This window comes from Lepidochelys kempii, chromosome 3 (assembly GCF_965140265.1).
Source record: "Lepidochelys kempii isolate rLepKem1 chromosome 3, rLepKem1.hap2, whole genome shotgun sequence".
Classification (NCBI taxonomy): domain Eukaryota; kingdom Metazoa; phylum Chordata; order Testudines; family Cheloniidae; genus Lepidochelys; species Lepidochelys kempii.
In genome coordinates, this window is record NC_133258.1 from 43497987 (window position 1) to 43518290 (window position 20304).

General features: G+C 37.7%; 1 protein-coding gene across 4 annotated transcripts in view; it reads right to left on the reverse strand.

Moving 5' to 3' along the window:
• The window catches only part of CSMD1 (CUB and Sushi multiple domains 1), a 2000616-nt gene that overhangs the window by 1593722 nt on the left and 386590 nt on the right, over positions 1-20304 (reverse strand). The window lies entirely within an intron of this gene.

The following is a 20304-nucleotide window of genomic DNA, read 5'->3' on the forward strand; positions in this document are numbered from 1 at the left end:
AATTCCAAAGGTGTGAATTTCAAAGTGAAGTAAGATAAATTAAATTAAGGCCATTTTAATTCTGAGTAAGAGCATCCAGACAGGGATTTAATGCTGTTTAATCTATTTTAACAGTTAATTTGGATTAATTTTCCTGAGTGTCTCTGTGTAGACAAGCCCTTGTCTACATTCTTATGAAGATAGAAAAATTATTATTGATTTCAAAATACCGTTGACTAAACACTATCATTTATCTCAAGTAGCTTTTCTGTTATGAAATTCAGTGTTACAAGGATGAAAAAAGAAAAGAGCACGAATATGCCCATGGAAAAAATATATGGTGAAAATATCAAGTGTATGTTGTAATAATCATGCATATTGTTCAGTTAATAAAATTTGCATTAAGAAGACAGTTTTACTCACATTATAAGCTCTTTCTTATAATGATATATACCACAAGGTAGATATCAAGATACACGTATGATTTCAATATTATTTTTCTAGCAGTATTAATTTTCATTACATTCAAGCATAAACTTATACAGTAGTCGCTTTTCTTTGGAATCATAGCAGGATTTATTAGGATTAAAAATACTTGAATGAAATCATGCAACGCTCAAGTTAAAAAATAATCTGAATTACAGTATTGTGTTTTTGCTGAAAATATAACTTGCCACAAGACAAGACGACAGAGTATGACACTAATGATATTCAAGTGGGTAGAATCAATGCATCATGTTGTCATAAAACTGGCATTTTCATTTCTCACTCCCACAGACATAAAATAGCAGCATCCAATGAGCTCTAAAAGCACAGAATATTCATGATAAAATGCATTTAAATTTTAGATCTTCAAAACAATGAATTTTAGGATTGCCCGAAAAGAAGCTGGCAGAGTTAAAACTTTATTAGATGTAAAATGTTGGGAGAAAATGAGAAAGATGTTGGTAAACAATATTAAGTTGTACAGGTCTCTATTCTAACATTTATTCTCATCAGGTTGGGGTTCACTGACTACTGAAAAGAGCCACTGAGCATTGTACTGTAATATTAAACTACTACAAAAGCCTGACAAAACAGTGAACTACAGACCATAAATCTTGGTTCTGCAAAAACCGGTGCAGGACTCACAAACTTAACTAGCAAGCCTCAGTAACAACAATATTTTTAGTTTTCTAGAAAGAAACTGCCATTCTTCACAACTCAAATCTTTTCAGTGTTGTACAAAAAAACCTGTCCCAAAATCAGAATAAAAAAAACCACACAAATTAGACATGCAAAGAAAAAAAAATTCCCTAATTGGGGTTTACTTCTGCTAAATTGAGGATATTTATTAATGCACAGTGGGTTTAAATTGTAAACTCTCCATGGCAGAGGTCTTGTTCTCTTCAGTACTAACCACTTTGGACCATTTAAATGATAATAATAATTTGTTTGTTCATGATGCTCAGATATTTGGAGATGACATCACAAAATGCCAGTTCCTCTGAAGGCTATTTTTAAAAGCAAATACAGGTGATTTTAAGGTCTCAAAATTTCAGAGGATGGGTTGGGGAACTTGTGATTACAAAAAATAATATTCTGCCATAAAATATGCTTCTTCACGCCAGTGAAATTCTGCTAATATATTTTGACAGAACCCCAGAAATTGTGGTTTTGACCAATTAAGAATGTGGGATTGTCACATGCTGACTGGCCTTTTAAGATAAATTGGGGTCAGGCTTGCCTGTGACCAGACAACTATCTCCTGGCTGAGTGCCAAGGTGATTTAATTATGACCCACCCCACCTGTAAGGGATCAGAGAGAGGACTACTTAAACTGTACTGTGAACTCAGTCTTGGAACGAGAACCAGTTGTGAACAGCAAGGGGAGGTCCCACTTTGGGAAGGGTCTGGGGAAGTCAGGTCAGAAGAGAGCCATAGGGAGCATGTTAGCCTTCTGTGGTGGGGCCTGGAGATAGGGCCTGTAAAGAGCAGGGAGATCTCTGAAGAGGGAGAGCCCAAGGAGGCCAGAAACATTATTAGTTTACTTATTTATTTGGACTCATAGTTGGACCTTGTGTTACCTTGGTGGAGGTTGGAACTTCTAAGTGACCTGGCTAGAGGGCGAGACCACGGAAGACTCAGAAAGAGACAGGCCATCACCGGGCCAAGGGAGTGGCTATCAGGGGAGTGCCAGAGGTGAAATTCTTTGTAACATAGCATCCTGACACCAGAAGTCACTGAGAGCAACTGATTACATGGAGCAAATGCACATATTTCCCAAATTATTGTGTCAATGACATTTTGACCACGGGGTGTTCTCCATGGAAGAAAATATGCTGTACTGTTTGGTATTGCACTGTTTTTGTAGGGCAGTAAACTAAATGCATGCTAACTATGGAGAAAGTTGTTCTGAATTCAGTTACTGGGCAAGGTGACTAGAGCAATCAGGAAGGGATGCAAGGACTAGAGAGAGATGGCAGAAGGGACCCTCACCTATGAGAGAAAGAGAGCTGCTGCAAGAATGCAGCATACACTATATAAAACTGTTACTCATTTTCATGCAGGCTTTCACTGTATTCATATGACTGTTGAAAAATGCTGGTATTTATATGAATACCAAAAAATAAAGATTAAACCTATTCCCAATTTTAAACATTAAATATTTTCTCTAAGTGCAGTGTGGAAGATTGTTTGAATCTCTCCAGCAGTTTGAGGCTGAGAATTGCTGCTGTATAGACTCAATGTCCAAATGAAAAACTGTAGAAAGGAAATATTCATATTCTAATACATCCATTAAAAAGTCCTGAGTCCCTTCCTCAGCACAGAAGGCATAAGGATGTTTGCAGTCGAAACAATATAATGACAATTTTCCAACTCAAAAGATGGAGCTCAGAGATAAGATACTTTAACATTTAATCAATCATTCTGAGTAACTGAATTTTAAAGGAACTTCCACATTGTAATACTCATTAAAAAAAAAGTTGTTCAAAGAATTAGGCCTTTAATTTCTTCATCTGACCTCTGGTGCAGCATATGCCACAAGTGTGTGTATTGATCTCATCATACTTCAGTGCCTAGTTGTATGTAACACAAAAACCACCATATGGTTATGTGCACATGGCCATCAAGAGACAGATTCCAAGCAAGCATAGCAGAATGATCTCTGGGCAACATGCAGATGATTTTAGAAACTTTCATTTACAATGGTGCATTGTGCTCACTCTTACTTGGCCTGGTTAATCAATGCTTTTTAATCTCTTTCTTGTAAACTTTAAAAGTTTATTCTATTCTTTTCAAGAGTTCTAAGAATTCACTCAAGCTTAGAAAAGTAAAATAAATATTTTTCTCCTTTTTATAGTGATTACATTTCCAAACAATAGATCTAATTATGGAATGCAATGTAGGAGGTAAGATACAGTCTAAACATTGATTAATCCATAATTCATCATGATCATTGCTTTGGCGCAGTTGTTTACTTGGAAATTCTTGGAAATTCTTGGCGCAGTTGTTTACTTGGAAATTCTTGTTCATTATGTTTATGCTTTTATTGTAATTGTGTTTATACTTTAAAACAAAAGATTTAAATATTTTCCAAGTGCTTTGCTATTTAAGCTATTATGTCTAGATAAAAATAGCACTTAACATTGAGAGAAGTATTAACAGAAAATATTTTCTAAAACAACATTAATGAAATGCATGCACTTCTCAAATATGAAAACCTAAATTTTGGTGGTTTGGATTAGGGGTTTTGGTTTTTTTTTGCACTTTTAAAATGACTGCAAATGTTTACTTTTTTTCTAATTTCAACCTGGATTACATGGATACCATTGATCTCATAACAATGCAAATCTGTTGACCTTCTGGACATGCTATAAGACCAATACTATTTGCTTGATATTTTGAGGAGGAAGGACATAAGGGTCAGAGTCTCTAGAGGAGATCAGGGTTTGTTTGGTTTTGACTTTTCTCTGTGGTCAGTTATTTTCCAGTTTTAGGACAAGGTAAAGCTGGCATATTCAATTTAAGTAAAGAGGTGCCTAGAGTTTGGGATGAGCACACTTTTGTTATATGGTTTACATATCTGAATAAGGAAACAAAAATAATAAGTCATATGGTTTATTTTCCTTGTTCCATGATGGATCCTGTGCAGTCTGGAGGGTCAGCACTTGATTCAGTTTCTCAGAGATAGTGGAAGAAATGTGTATGCTCTCCCTGAGCCAGTCAGATAAACACTAGTGCCTGAACACTGTAGCTTCCTATAGTAACTACTCAGATCTTGGCAGAAGCAGGGAAAGGCTCTGTTTCATTTTGCTGTAGTAATGAGGAAGGATGATGGCAGATACTATTACCTATCCAGGGTCTGAAGCAGTGGTCATGCCTAGAAGGTACCCAGGGGGTCCATTCATCAAGAATGTTGGAGATCAGGTAGCATGCCACAATTCCTTCTGCACAAGGCCACACTAGGTAAGTATAAAGAAAAGGAGTACTTATGGCACCTTAGAGACGAACAAATTTATTAGAGCATAAGCTTTCATGAGCTAGAGGCTTGTTGATGAATTCTAAATCCTTAAATCCATCAAATCAAATAGTAGTTTATGAATAGTAACCTTGGGTTATTCCAAACATTCCAGAAACCAAGCACAACTGCCATGTTGCTGCCTTACAGATTTTATTTATTTTTTTTTTTAAAGAGGAGCTTCCTTTTATTTTACTGGGGGGAAAAGGTCTTGACAAACAAAATACATATACACGAACTAGACTCTTGTCAATATGCCTCAAAAATCCTTGCCTTAACATTTTGACTATCCTGTAGTATGATCTTCCTTTTTAAGGTTTTGGGATCTATTGTATGTTAATATAGTGATCCTTTCTGCCATCCAAATTTATGTTCCAACATCCTTTAATTTTAAGAAAGCATCCAGCTGAAATGCAACAGTTATTACTTGCTTGGGATTTTGCTGCTTGGTTATTGCTATTACTTGCCTTGAATTCTGATGCTACATTGGGAACAATTCATATGTTGAAATGACAGGCTTCTGGATGCAAGGCAGAAGTTGTGAGTTTCAGTGCAGTCCATTCACTTTGATATTTTCTGAATTAAGGAGGACAGCACTGAACGCATTATTTGCTGAGTCTAAACGATGGTTATAGTGACCTGGATTTATTTTTGCTAGCTCTACAACGTCTTTGTCTGATTTGCTTATGCATATGGCAAAGGTTACAAAAGGTGCCTGTGATGATGGACTGTAATATTTCTCCCAGTCTAAGCGTTAGTTAGATTGTAGTACACAGACTACATCCTCCTCACATCCCTAAGGGTGCAACCCATCCTGCTGGTGAAAACGTGGGGCTATGGTCCCACACTCCCTTTTACATGAGACAGCAGAGCGGATAGAACCAACTATGAGTCTAGACTTTATAAGCTGTGGTGACTGTCAGTGACTGAGATGTTGAGTCATGTTTAGTGGTTAGAGCAGGCATCAGCAGCCAGATGCCAAAGCTAATGGTCACAGCCATAATCAGAAGTCAGGAACTACAGACAAGGGTCAGAAGTGGATTACCTGGAGTGAGACAAAGCAGCAGCTATCACAGCCATGGGCAAATAATTTGAACAGCCACTCAAATGTTGCTGCTGAGTTTAAGAGCTGGACTGCTGACTCTTCCAACCAAGCAGGTGGTATAGCCAATTAGGCAGCCTAGTACAGGCCAGCTACACTCCTTCGGTTGCCTGGAGACTGGCTCTGCTGCAGGCCCTGATTTCTGACAGTGATGGGCAAGGCCAGGAGTAAATGAAATCATTTCAGTTGAATGCCAGTTGGGATAAAATAAAAATTGAATCTTCACCCAAAGTCTGATCTGTTTCAAAAATATTTAAACCACTCTTCTAAGGGTTCCCTCCCCAAGTTTTGTACATATCTGCAATCTGTTTCTGGCTATGATTATAAGTACCCAAATATCACGTTAAAAAAAATTCAGCTGTATTATTAGCTTCAGCATTTCTAAAGTAAAGGAATTCTCAGTTTGAATTAAATGTTGTTCTTGAAAGCATTATCCTGGTTTAGTACTGTGAATGGGGCCTTAATGCAATTGCTGGGCTCCTTCTCATTTTTTGTCTGTAGCACTCATTCAAGATTGTTTTCATTTTTTAACTTAACTTTGAAAAAAATATTGAGCCCATATTTGAGTGTGTGACAAAAAAAGTTTACTATGGAATAAAACTTTTCTGAATTTCTCTGGACTAAGATTTAAAATAAAATATGCAACAAGGCAGCATGAAGTAACAGTGGAATCAGAAACAAAAGAATCATTTTAATCTGATGAATACTGGTGAGGTAGGGTTAACAGAAACAGATTGAATAACAGAAAACAATATTTTCTCCTATTACCACTGAATAAAAACCAAGTCATCAAAATATACATGCTAACCTGATTATTTGCAAGATTACTTTAAATTCTTGATTATTTTTATACTATTTTCACACTACTATCACTGTAATGATTTAGATGTCTAATCCATGGAGTTACCTGTATTTTCAGCACCAAGTGATTATGTGGATTTAAATAGGCTTATTTGGAGCAGAACCTGGAGATATTTTTTGGGTGTACTGTGCACTAGTGGCTGAATCCTGGGCCCTGATAAAGCTTCTTTGCTCAGCTGCACTGGAAAACAGTAGACCTCCTTAGCTGGGGGTTCACCCATTGTGAAGGAGTCCCTAGCTGGCACAAATCTAGTCTTCAGTAGCTCCTATGGGGAAGTGTGTTGGGAGACAGTGGCATAGCAAGAGTACTCTAAACTATACCAGGGCTTGCATAGCTCTGCTCAGTGAACATTAGACATGAATGAAGGTACAACTTAAATAGGGTCATCTTAACTTTAAAATGTACTTATACATTAAAAGAGAAGGCAACTAACCTAGAACACCTGGAAACTGCAGTAGAAATTCTATACTGTAGTTTATAATAAAACATGTAACTTTTTCACAAAGGGTCGCCCTTAGATATACACAATGACTTTTGTTTAAAATGGCCCTTTTCAAAGAGCAGAAATCTCAATCACTTCCAAACTCCTGTCTTAAAAAGTGTACAGCAAGGGAAATGTCTCTTTGAAAAAGCAGAATGCCTCATTAGAGAGAAAGAGAGAAAAAGAAACTAAGTTACAAAGGCACAACGTTATGGGATTTCTCTGTAGACACTGTGAATGATAGCCCTCTGAATTTAATACTGCCACCTCCACTATAATAGAGGGCACAACAACCTCAGTTTCAGCTAAAATAACTTGGGAAATGGAATTCCTTCATTCAATGCCAAGCTGTGACATACAGATATTGTGTTTATACTTTAATGAATTTGAAATTGTAATTTGTCAATTGTTCTGTAATATAGTTTTAATAAACTGACAACATAATAACCAAATTAAACTTAGATAACTGCATTATTTCAGGCAACTAAGAGATGACAGGTGATAGGATGGGAGTTTTGTCTTCTTGCAACTGGTCAATTTAGATAATTTACTTAAAATTGACTTGTGCATTTTATCTGTAAATCAGTTTGATGAAAACCAAACACACTACAGGAAGAAAAATGCTAGAAATGTACACAGAGAAATGCAGAAATGTCTTGATTTTATGTTTTCCACATTCATAAAAGTAGCAGGAATCTGGTGAACACAAAAAGTGTTAACAACAATTCATAAAATTTGAATAATCTAAATGTGGTTTAACTCCGAAAACTGACCCTTCAAAAATGTCACATGCTTAATCATCAGGTCTGCTCTCAGTTATAGCTCTTCATTTTAATGACAAATATCAGATGTCAGCTCTTTATTCCTTTTTAGTCCTCTGGAAGCCATACAACTAAGAGAGAGTGAACTAGGTTTTATTCCACCCGATGCACATCAACAGAATTGTTTCCTAAATTAGTCAGGCATCTGTGAAAAACCTACTGAAGGCAATGTATTTGCCCAGATGTCACCGAGGGCATAGTCTGAAGAAAATGGGTTTGTCTAACTATAACTGAGGGACCTATTTAACCTACAGAATCTTTAGTAACTGGCAATCATGGAAGGAATCCAGTCTGACACTCTCAACCTAGGCTAAAGTTGCACCACAGCATTTAAATTATATATATAATTTTACTTGATACAGAGAACATTAAAGGTCAATGGATTTGTAAGCCCACAATGGTATTTTTTTTATTGATTATCTTTTTAAAGCAAAACCACACTCCAAGAACTTGGGGAAAGCAATATAGTCACTCAATACTTTAATCAGGACAAATATTTCTGAGCACATCCCTATATCTATCTATCTATCTATCTATCTACATGGACAGACAGACATAACGTTAGCATTAAATATATTGTGCAACATGTGCCAAAATTAAAGTCAGGAAAGTTGCTTGCAAGTGTATTTCGGCATAAGGAATATGGAAATAGCAGGGGGTGAAATCCTGGTTGCACTGAATTCAATGGGAATTTTGACATTGCCTTCAATGAGCCAGGATTTCACCCATGGAGTACATCATCGAACAAGAAACTGGCAGTAATGTTGCTTCCTGAACTGCCAGGACTTTGCTTTAGCATGCATATCTCAATACAATTAATACCAGGAAAAAACATGTAGTTAAGATGTTGACCTGATAAAAAATATGATGGTGTTCTATAGCAAACGTTCAAAGCATTTCCATACTAGTACTGTAAAATATATGGAGAACTTGTAGCACCTTAGAGACTAACAAATTTATTTGAGCATAAGCCTTCGTGACCTACAGCTCACTTCATTGGATGCATTCAGTGGAAAACACAGTGAAAAACAGAGCACATGAAACAATGGGTGTTACCATACACACTGTAACCAGAGTGATCAGGTAAGGTGAGCTATTACCAGCAGGAGAGCAGGGGGGGAAAAAACCTTTTGTAGTGATAATCAAGGTGGGCCATTTCCAGCAGTTGACAAGAACGTCTGAGGAACAGCGGATGGCGGAGAGGGGGGAAATAAACATGGGGAAATAGTTTTATTTTGTGTAATGACACATCCACTCCCAGTCTTTATTCAAGCCTAAGTTAATTGTATCCAGTTTGCAAATTAATTCCAATTCAGCAGTCTCTCGTTGGAGTCGGTTTTTGAATTTTTTTTTGTTGAAGAATTGCCACTTTTAGGTCTGTAATCGAGTGACCAGAGAGATTGAAGTGTTCTCCGACTGGTTTTTGAATGTTATAATTCTTGACGTCTGATTTGTGTCCATTGATTCTTTTACGTAGAGACTGTTCAATTTGGCCAATATACATGGCAGAGGGGCATTGCTGGCACATGATGGAATAGATCACATTGGTAGACGAGCCTCTGATAGTGTGGCTGATGTGATTGGGTTGTCCTTCAGGATAGGTTGTAGATCCTTGATGATGCGTTGGAGAGGTTTTAGTTGGGGGCTGAAGGTGATGGCTAGTGGCATTCTGTTATTTTCTTTGTTGGGCCTGTCCTGTAGTAGGTAACTTCTGGGTACTCAATCTGTTTCCTCACTTCAGCAGGTGGGTACTGTAGTTGTAAGAATGCTTGATAGAGGTCTTGTAGGCGTTTGTCTCTGTCTAAGGTGCCACAAGTCCTCCTTTTCTTTTTGTGGTTACATACTAACACGGCTGCTACTCTGAAACCTGTAAAATATATGGTATTGTTTTGGACCACTACTGCATTAAAGGGGTTTTGTTAGTTTGTTTAATTAAAAAGTAATTCACAAGAAGGAGGAGGATTGGTCTCCGCAGATGCGGTTGTACAGAATAGGTATCAGGAAATTTCTTTCCTTGTTTATGATGACTGTTTTGTCCTTTTCTAATTAGAACAGCTAATAATTTGGTTGTTTCTCCTTACAGACTGTGACATGTACGGTGATCACTTTAAAAAACATAACATTGCTGCTTCGGTTTTTGTACTATTCCCAATTCTTTGTATAATTAATGCTTAAGGACGATCACAAATACTGATAGGGTAATTTAGTTATTTAATTCAACTGACAAGTTTTTAAGAATGAGCACTGTATACAGTGCTCACTAACTGTCCCTAGTTAGGGAGGAGAGTTTCCATCTCTTGGGCAAAGATCTTTATTTTTCTCATTTGGTCCTTCCAAAAAGCTCATGTCCAATATATTTCAAAGTGCTCTACAGGCGTGCCTCTATTTCTTCCATAAAATGTTCCATTTAAGTCTTGGCACCTATGTTTAATATTTCCCACCATTCAATACAGCACGCACTGCAGCATTTTTCTTTGGCTTTTTTGTTCGTTATTTCATTCGGCAATAAATACTTCTGTTCAATACAAATATTTAATGCAAGGAGGTAATAGTTAAACAAAGATTTTCTAAATCAAGACAGACAGAAAAAATAAGAGCATATGTCTGATTTTCTGAGCTTCTTTATGACACTGAAGGTAAAAAAAAAAATCCATTATAAAAACAGACCGGGACTAATTGTGATCTAACTCATACTTTTTTTACACCAGTGTAGCCATACAGACTTTGCTGCAGTTAGTCCTGATTTACACAGGTGATCAAAATCAGTCTCAGATACAGGGAACTCTTCAGAGAAATTACGTTCCCAGAAATGATGAAAATCACATGTAATTCATGGGGCTAAGTACAGAAAGAGTTTGTTGGTTTCGAGGCTTGCAATAGACAAAATAACTGTGGATGGCAATAAAATAATGTGAAAAGTGAGCTTGATCAATAGGGAATTATGAATTACCTATTGAAAAGCTTATTGTATGACTTTTAAGGTGGGATCCAATAACTTATGCCTTACCATGTACAATGCTCTGGACTTTTCACTATATTTATTATTTTTCTTGTATAAATACACCTCTTAAATAGTGCCTATCCCATATGTGACATGACATAAAATGATCTTCCAATTAAAATGCTATGAAAACAAGCCTTGTGTACATTAAGCAGCAGAGTCTGGAAGAATAGTCTACTACTATCTTAATTTACAACCTATTTTCATTCCATTGCCTACAGATAGTCTGCTGCTAACAGCAAAACTTCAGATTGTTTTATTTCCTGTGCAGTTTTAGTACATTTTCACATATCAATGTCTTAATAAGATAGAGTTTATTTTTAGATCTCACTACATATCTGTAAATTCAGACTCTCTTCTTTCACACATCACACAAAGGTTTATTTATCTGCATGGTCATCAACAAAGTCCTTGACAAAAGACAAAAACATTCATTCTTAGCAGTACAAGACAATTCTAGCAAGAACTGCAATGCTCATATGGTGTAGGCCAGTGGTGGGTAACCTGACTGTGGGCCGCGAGACATTTTGCTGACGTTGACCGTCCTCAGGCATGGCCCCCTGCAGCTCCCAGTGGCTGCGGTTCGCCGTTCCCAGCCAATGGGAGTTGCGGGAAGCGGCGGCCAGCACTTTGGATCCATAATGCTCATTTTCTTATAAGCTATTTCATCTTTGTAAGAAAGGTACTAACTTCAGTTCCAGCTTGTATTTAACTGTGATGCTCCGAGTACATTTCCCAGAGCTGAACAAAAGCTCTGTGTAAGCTCGAAAGCTTGTCTCTCTCACCAACAGAAGTTGGTCCAATAAAAGATATTACCTTACCCACCTTGGCTCTCTAATATCCTGGGACCAACACAGCTACAACAACATTGCATACATACATAAAAACCTCACACTGGGAGATCAGTTTATTTTTAACAACTGCACTCTTTGCAAGACACCTTGAATAGTACTGCAGTCACGGGGTTTTATTCATTTGAATCATATGGCTGATAGCTGTCAATTACTTTGTATGTTCAGCAACACAGAAAATGTCTTTCATTGTGTAAAAGGCACTATTAGTGGAATTTGTTTCACTCTGAAGTGGCAGAGGTTTGAAATGTTCTTCAGTTTTTCTCGATCTCTTAGGATTTTTTTTTTTTTTTGCTTTCCAACCAACTGGCCACTTAATTGTCATGTAGGAGAATGCTATCTAATAGCAACTGGGTATGTTGTTTTTTATGGTAACTAATTTTATTATCTGATAATCACATATTTCAATTAAATATTTCTGAATCTGTTTAATACAGATTTCAGATTAATATTATTCTTCAATATTATTCTGGAGACTTCTTTTTAACTAAACATAGTAACAGTTAAAGGAACAACACTTTTTTTTCCTTTTTTTTTAAAGCAACAGAATACAATGCTTTAAAAGTATTACAGTTGACAGTGTGTGGATGCCACAATGGGTGCAAAAATGGGGCTTAGTCTTTCAGGATCAGATCTGAATACACGGTATGCTTTATATGGCTTTTGAGCACTTATTTCTGATGGAAATTTTGAAGTACTTTTTCCAAAGATTTGGATAATTTGTGAAGTAAATTCACTCCAGAATTTTGGCCAAGACTGGTTGCCATCCATGTGTAATGTTTTGTTTAAATGATTAAACAACTATCAACTATTTCTAACACATTTTTAGAAATCAGACAACCAAAGTTTATTGGGAAACAATTTCCTTGAACAATATTTTAAAATAGAATTTGACTTTCAGATTTCTTTTCACTGAACCGAAGATTCAGTAGTAATAGTTGTACTGCTCACCTCTGGAGCAATAATTGTATTTATTTGGATTTTTTTAATCCTTTTCCTAGGAAGCTCATCTAGCAGTCATCTTCAAAATTGCATTAACAATTATAAGCAGATGGTTTCCCAACCTGCTGGCTAGCAAATTCTTATGTCATCAACCTCCCAGAAGTAGTTAACATCAAACAGAAATGTTCAGTAACCTTCAATAATTAATTTCTATACAAAATTAATTCATTATATGCAATGAGCTTTCTGTAAATCATATCAGCTTACAGTGGAAAATGAACTATTTACAAATATATTACTAACTCTCCAAATGAAGAGTGTTGAATTTCTATTTGAAGTCCACTTACTCTAGATTCTCAAGACTTTTACAGAAGACAAAATGTTCAGTGAAAACTTATTAAAAATGAAGAAGGCCCTTGTTATAATTAAAAGTATTCAACATTATCATTACCTTTACAGTGGGTGACTGCACAACAGCAGAATCAGGAGGGTTTAATATAGCACTTGGCTAATTTTACAGTTAGAATACGGATAAGAGCGTTTTAACCAGTTTGCAATGAAATATTTACCAGTGGAGAACCACTCTGAATGCAAGATCACATGATACCAGGAGAGAGATAAGGTAGCTGAGGTAATACCTTGTACTGGACGTCATGGAAGGTTCAAGCTATACAGAGCTCTTCCTCCGATCTGGGAAAGGAAACAGACCTGCGGAAGAGCTGTGTGTAGCTCAAAACCTTGTACCTTCTACCAGCAGACATTGGTCCCATATAAGATATCACCTCACACACCTTGTCTCTGTCATTTTCTGGGACCAATATGACTATAACAACACTGTGAACAACGTGAGTCTAAATTTTAACTAATAAGATGTCAGGTATCAATAAGTATAAGAAATATTCTATCAGCTTCAGGCAAGAACACACAGAAAGCAGTCCTCAAATTTGGTTTAACAGCAGGATTCTGATAACAAGGACTATTTCCCTTCCATAACTAGGATACAATTATATGTAAAATATATGGGGAAAGTTGTGTCCACTAAAAGAGCTGTAGTGTAAGATGTACAGTAGTAGGCCACAGCTTACGCAACTTAGACAAACACAATGGGACAAATGCTTGGTTGGTGCATAAACAGGCATAACTCCATTGCTACACTAGGATATGGCCTTATGTCTAGTGGGGGAAAGAAACAACAATACCTCCTTGTATTTTCTTAAGCCTGGCTCAGAGAAAGCAGTTAAAATATAACTTTATTTTCTGAGAAAACAAGTGAAAGTAGGATCAGCCACTGAAGATCATGTGACCACCATATGACTTGTCACTGTGCTCTATCTCAAAATGTATTTTAAAAACAAATTTCAAAACTATCTATAGATGTCTGTCTATAGAGGCATTTATATTGTGCTCCAGATAATCAACTGCCACACAAACTGAAATTGGAAGGTTTCCATATTTAGTCAGTGTTCAACAAATGTAAAGATGTAACCTCAAAAAAAAAAAAAAGTACGGACACACAGCAGATTTCTAATTAATCAGTGCCGGATAAAGTCAGAATCTGAACCAACAATGATTTTAAGTTTTTTTTTTCTGTCAACCATTTCACACATCCTAGATACATAACTCATAGAAATGGTCAAATAAATGCTATAGTCTGGAGTGGTTTCACAGAAAAGGAGAAAATCCAAGAATTATCAAAGAGTCATGGAAAGAGGTCCTTTCAAATGCTCAAAGGGTAGGCAACTGAACTTCTGGGTGCTGAGACAAAGTGAACGTCTAAAACTATTGAAGGAACATGCTTTGCTGTTTTGCACCTAAATAAATAGAGTAGCATTGTCACAGAGACAAGGGAAGAAAGACAAGATATGTTTCAATTAGGGAACTTCATTACTTTAATTCGTCTGAGAATTATCTGGCAATAACTTCTACAATGTAGGTCATGATTCCCTTCTTAATTGTTTTGAGCTAGTCCCAGCCCAGTGCTGAGACCTCACCACTGTTCCTTTGTATGAGGATTCAGGGACTGGGGGAAAGGGTATATCTTTGCCATACCAGACAGTAGGAGCCCCAGCATCATTCAACAGCATCTTTAATTTATGCCTTCCCATAAAGCCATTTCCAACTCTCCTTTAACAGGAAAATTGACCTTCTATGGAACCAGGAGCTGCTCTTGACCTTTGCCATTTGTTAAGCTGTGATAACTTGAACCTTTCCACCTGATCTAGCTAACTGGGACCCTGATCTGAAAGCAAAAACAAAAAATAACAAAAAACACAAAACACTTTTCCTGCCCTGGTCATCTGGTCTCAGAGGATGGGAATGCAGGAGCTGCTAATTCAGGCAAGAGAGGAGACTCAAGAGGAAGGAACACAGTTTATATACCTTCCCCAGATTCTCTGGGGCCAATGGCATACTTGAGAACCTCTCTCCACAGCCTCCCCACCCATTCAAGTAATGCTTTTCTTGCCACTGCCCATTACCCCCCACACTAAAACTTGGTGGTGATAAGGGAGGGTGGCTAAAAGAGCCACAATCCTTTTTTTTTTCCTCTGCCAGTTCAGACAAAGTCTTTGAGGTTTCAGGAATTACATTTGACAGACCTGACCACTTTCAGTGTAACATCCTATTTATCATCACCTTTCCACTGAGGAATAAGAACAAAAACAGTATATTTAATTATGACTATTTATATCCAGGAGTAAAGCTTTTTTTTAAATTCCTGTTTTTCTGCACAATATATTATATGGTTTTCTGCATGTAATTTATCCAAATCTTATTTAGTCACTTCATCGACAGTTTATAGGATTACTGAACTATCAACCATCTCCAGAAAATATATGGACCTCACTACACTGGAACCAGAATTGGGGCGAAAAAATATTTTTTTTCACCCAGACTCTTGCAATGCTCTCTTCACTGTTTTTTTTTTTTTAATGATAATTTTGGCAACAAGCTGCTGAATGGGTAGAAAGGAGGGGCAGCTTTCCTGCACCGTTATAAGTATTGTTTTTTTTATTGAGACATTAAACTAAAGTATTTGGATTAGAAAAACAGAGGTGGTCAAAAAGTATGAATATTGCCTAAATTATCCAATTACCTTTGCAATTACACATTTTATACTACCTTTTATGTTTTCAAGTAGCATACTTCAAAAAGTGGAAAGCCAGTTACCAACAAAAGGCACAAAGACAAAAATAAACAACATTTATACTGAGAATTTGGAACACAACGTCTGTTTTGACAGTGATGCGTTACCCAAGGAACATGGAAATTGGAGGGACTGAAAAATTTTGTGATCCTGAAACAAGTTTGGCTGCAACTTTTGCAGTCTGGGAAAGGAATATTTTTTTTTAAATTACTGGTTCAAGAAAGCTCATGTGAACTTCCTGTGTGACTCCTCCGAAACAGGACTCAGAAGAAGAAGGGGAGGAAAGGACTCAATCTTCTTTCCATCTACAAATTTGAGCTACTATGGCCACTTATTCAAAACAGGACTGTTCTGAAAGAAAGGTCCGATGAGGAAACTGCTTAAGCACCTTTCATAAACCAGGATGCTTTCCTGAACTGGATCAAAGTCAAAATCTTCTTTCTCAATAGTGCTGGGATCATAGAATCATAGAAAATCAGGGTTGGAAGGAACCTCAGGAGGTCATCTAGTCCAACCCCCTGCTCAAAGCAGGACCAATCCCCAACTAAATCATCCCAGCCAGGGCTTTGTCAAGCTTGACCTTAAAAACTTCAAAGGAAGGAGATTCCACCACCTCCCTAGGTAACGCCTTCCAGTGGTTCACCACCCTCCTAGTGAAAAAGTTTTTCCTAATATCCAACCTAAACCTCTCCCACTGCAACTTGAGACCATTACTCCTTGTTCTCTCATCTGCTTCCACTGAGAACAGTCTATATCCATCCTCTTTGGAACCCCCTTTCAGGCAGTTGAAAGCAGCTATCAAATCCCCCCTCGTTCTTCTCTTCTGTAGACTAAACAAAGCCCAGTTCCCTCAGCCTCTCCTCATAAGTCATGTGTTCCAGTCCCCAAATCAATTTTGTTGCCCTCCGCTGGACGCTTTCCAATTTTTCCACATCCTTCTTGTAGTGTGGGGCCCATAACTGGACACAGTACTCCAGATGAGGCCTCCAGATAAAGGGAATGATCACGTCCCTCAATCTGCTGGCAATGACCCTATTTACACAGCCCAAAATGCTGTTAGCCTTCTTGGCAACAAAGGCACACTGTTGACTCATATCCAGATTCTCATCCACTGTAACCCCTAGATCCTTTTCTGCAGAACTGCTGCCTAGCCATTCAGTTCCTAGTCTACAGCGGTGCATGGGATTCTTCCGTCCTAAGTGCAGGACTCTGCACTTGTCCTTGTTGAACCTCATCAGATTTCTTTTGAATCAATCCTCTAATTTGTCTAGGGCCCTCTGTATCCTATCTCTACCCTCCAGTGTATCTACCACTCCTCCCAGTTTAGTGTCATCTGCAAACTTGCTGAGGGTGTAATTCACGCCATCCTCCAGATCATTAATGAAGATATTGAACAAAACCAGCCCTAGGACAGACCCTTGGGGCACTCCACTTGATACCAACACCAACTAGACATGGAGCCATTGATCACTACCCATTGAGCCCTATGATATAGCCAGCTTTCTATCCATCTTATAGTCCATTCATCCAGCCCATACTTCTTTAACTTACTAGCAAGAATTCTGTGAGAGACCATATCAAAAGGTTTGCTAAAGTCAAGGAATAACACGTCCACTACTTCTCCTCATCCACAGAGTCATTTATCTGGTCATAGAAGGCAATTAGATTAGTCAGGCATGACTTGCCCTTGGTGAATCCATGCTGACTGTTTCTGATCACTTTCCTCTCCTCTAAGTGCTTCAGAATTGATTCCTTGAGGACCTGCTCCATGATTTTTCCAGGGACTGAGGTGAGGCTGACTAGCCTGTAATTCCCAGGATCCTCCTTCTTCCTTTTTTAAAAGATGGGTACTACATTAGCCTTTTTCCAGTCATCTGGGACCTTCCCTGATCGCCATGAGTTTTCAAAGATAATGGCCAATGGCTCTGCAATCACATTCGCCAACTCCTTTAGCACTCTCGGATGCAGCGCATCCAGCCCCATGGACTTGTGCTTGTCCAGCTTTTCTAATTAGTCCTGAACCATTTCTTTCTCCACAGAGGGCTGGTCACCTCCTCCCCATGCTGTGCTGCCCACTGCAATAGTCTGGGAGCTGACCTTGTTCGTGAAGACAGAGGCAAATAAAGCATTGAGTACTTCAGCTTTTTCCACATCCTCTGTCACTAGGTTGCCTCCCTGATTCAGTAAGGAGCACACACTTTCCTTGACTTTCTTCTTGTTGCTAACATAAGCACACAAGCTACTATAACTGTCTTAAAAATATGACCTTCCTGACATACATAACGTGTAGGAGTTGAATACAGCATTGACAAAGGTTTGTACAGATACATAAAAATGTGATATCACAAATGTAAAAATATAGAATCATGGATATTGTTGGATTGGAAGGCAACTCACGAGGTCTTCCAGTCCAGTCCCCTGCAAGCAAGGCAGATTTAAGTATTATCTCAACTTCGTTTGCCTAACGTCCTCTTAAAAATTTCCAATGATGGAGGTTCCACAACCTCTCTAGGCAACTTATTACAGTGCTTAACTACCCTGACAGTTTGGAATTTTTTCCTAATGTCCAACCTTTATTGTCCAATTTAAGCCCATTGTTCTATCCTCAGAGGTTAAGGAGAACAATTTTTCTCCCTCCTCCTTGTAACAACCTTTTATGTACTTGAAAACTGTTATCATATCCCTACTCAGTCTTCTCTTCTCTCGACTAAACAAACACATTTTTTTCAATCTTCCCTCAAATATCATGTTTTCGAGACCTTTAATAATTTTTGTTGCTCTTGTTTGGACTTTCTCCAATTTGTCCATATCTTTCCTGAAATGTGGCACTAAGAACTGGACACAATACTCCAGATGAGGCCTAATCAGCATGGAAAAGAGCAGAAGAATTACACTGTTGACTCATATTTAGCTTGTTTTCCACCATGACCCCCAGGTACCTTTCCACAGTACTCCTTCCTAGTCAGTCATTTAGCCTTTTGTATTTGTGCAACTGATTGTTCCTTTCTAAGCGGAGTACTTTGCATTTGATCTTATTGAATTTTAAGAAATTTGTTTAAGAAGCAACAAAAAATGATCTTATCCCAATTAGTTCAGATTAATTTCCCAATTTCAGTCAATTCATTAGTATTACAATTTTTCAAGAAACCCAACACAGAGATTCATGCTTTGCTGACAGTGAAGAAGATAGCTTAAACATGCCCTGGGGCTTTTACTACAAATCAGTGGTTTGCTGATTTCACTAGTATGAACAGGTTGTGAATGGTACTTCCAAAAGGTCCAAGCTGTCATACAACCGGACAGCACTCTCCATAGGATCCTCAATCTGGAACTGCTGACAGGATTTCTTGCCAGTGTGGTCCATCAAATTTAAATGAATAATTCTGACTGCGTAGTCAGGATGGACATTAAGCTGCCTTCATAGAATTCAAATCACTTTTTCATATTTTTAATAAATAAAAATCTCCCTATCTCCACAGAGGAACAAGTTAAACAAACACTTTTTTTAAAAAAAGAAAAAGTTAGTCTTTGTTTCTTTAGTGTCATTCAAGGTGTCAGCCTTTTCAAATTGCAATTACAGCTGCTGTCGATTAGGACTCAATTCCAGAAAAAGCTTTGTTCTCCTGTTCAGTTCTTACCGAATGAATGGCAAATGCCAGACCACGTCAGTGACCACCCTCTAACGATAATGTTCCCCACCTCCCACATGCCACTTACATTAAGTAAAAAGTACTGTACAGTAGAATTCAATAAATAAAGCATTTTCTAAACCATTCAAGCATAGAAGGCAGCAAATGAGTCTGGCCATGAATTTCAGAAGAGTGACTATTATATAATCAATAACAATTCAGGAAAAAATATAGTTGATTGAAACAGTGAACAAACAGAATGTCTCCTGTACTCTCGATGCTCAAATTGAATTGGCAAAATTGAAAGGAAGTAAAAGAAGGTAGTCACAGTAGGTGGTCATTAGAGAGATTTAACACTTTTGGAAGAACAATCTTGATCTTACCCTAAAATAAAACAGAGTGCAATTTTTATTTATTTATGTTGTAGACTGACTGTCCCCAAGAAAACAGAGGGGGGAAAATGCCAAACAGACAAAGGGACTCAAATGAAGAAAATATCCTTAGGATAAACAGAAACTAACCCAATTGCTGAATATGTTCCTGGTAAAAATTTTATAATAGCAGACACAGTTACATAGCCCAGCATCACACTCAAACACCTGTGGGATACAGGAAGATGTAAAAGGCTCATATGAATGCTGTGGTCCCTTATAGACCAGTGTCAGGTAGGAGATTATAACTGCTACAAACAGCAATCTTGGCAGATGAGTAACTTCAAGAAGTTTTAGTTAGCTACTTGGACCATCCTATCTGAATGTAACTGTAATGACTACATTAAAAAGAAAAGGAGTACTTGTGGCACCAACAAATTTATCTGAACATAAGCTTTCATGAGCTACAGCTCACTTCATCAGATGCATACAGTGGAAAATACAGTGGGGAGATTTTATATACACAGAGAACATGAAACAATGGGTGTTACCATACACACTGTAAGGAGAGTGATCAGGTAAGGTGAGCTATTACCAGCAGGTGAGCGGGGGGGGGGGG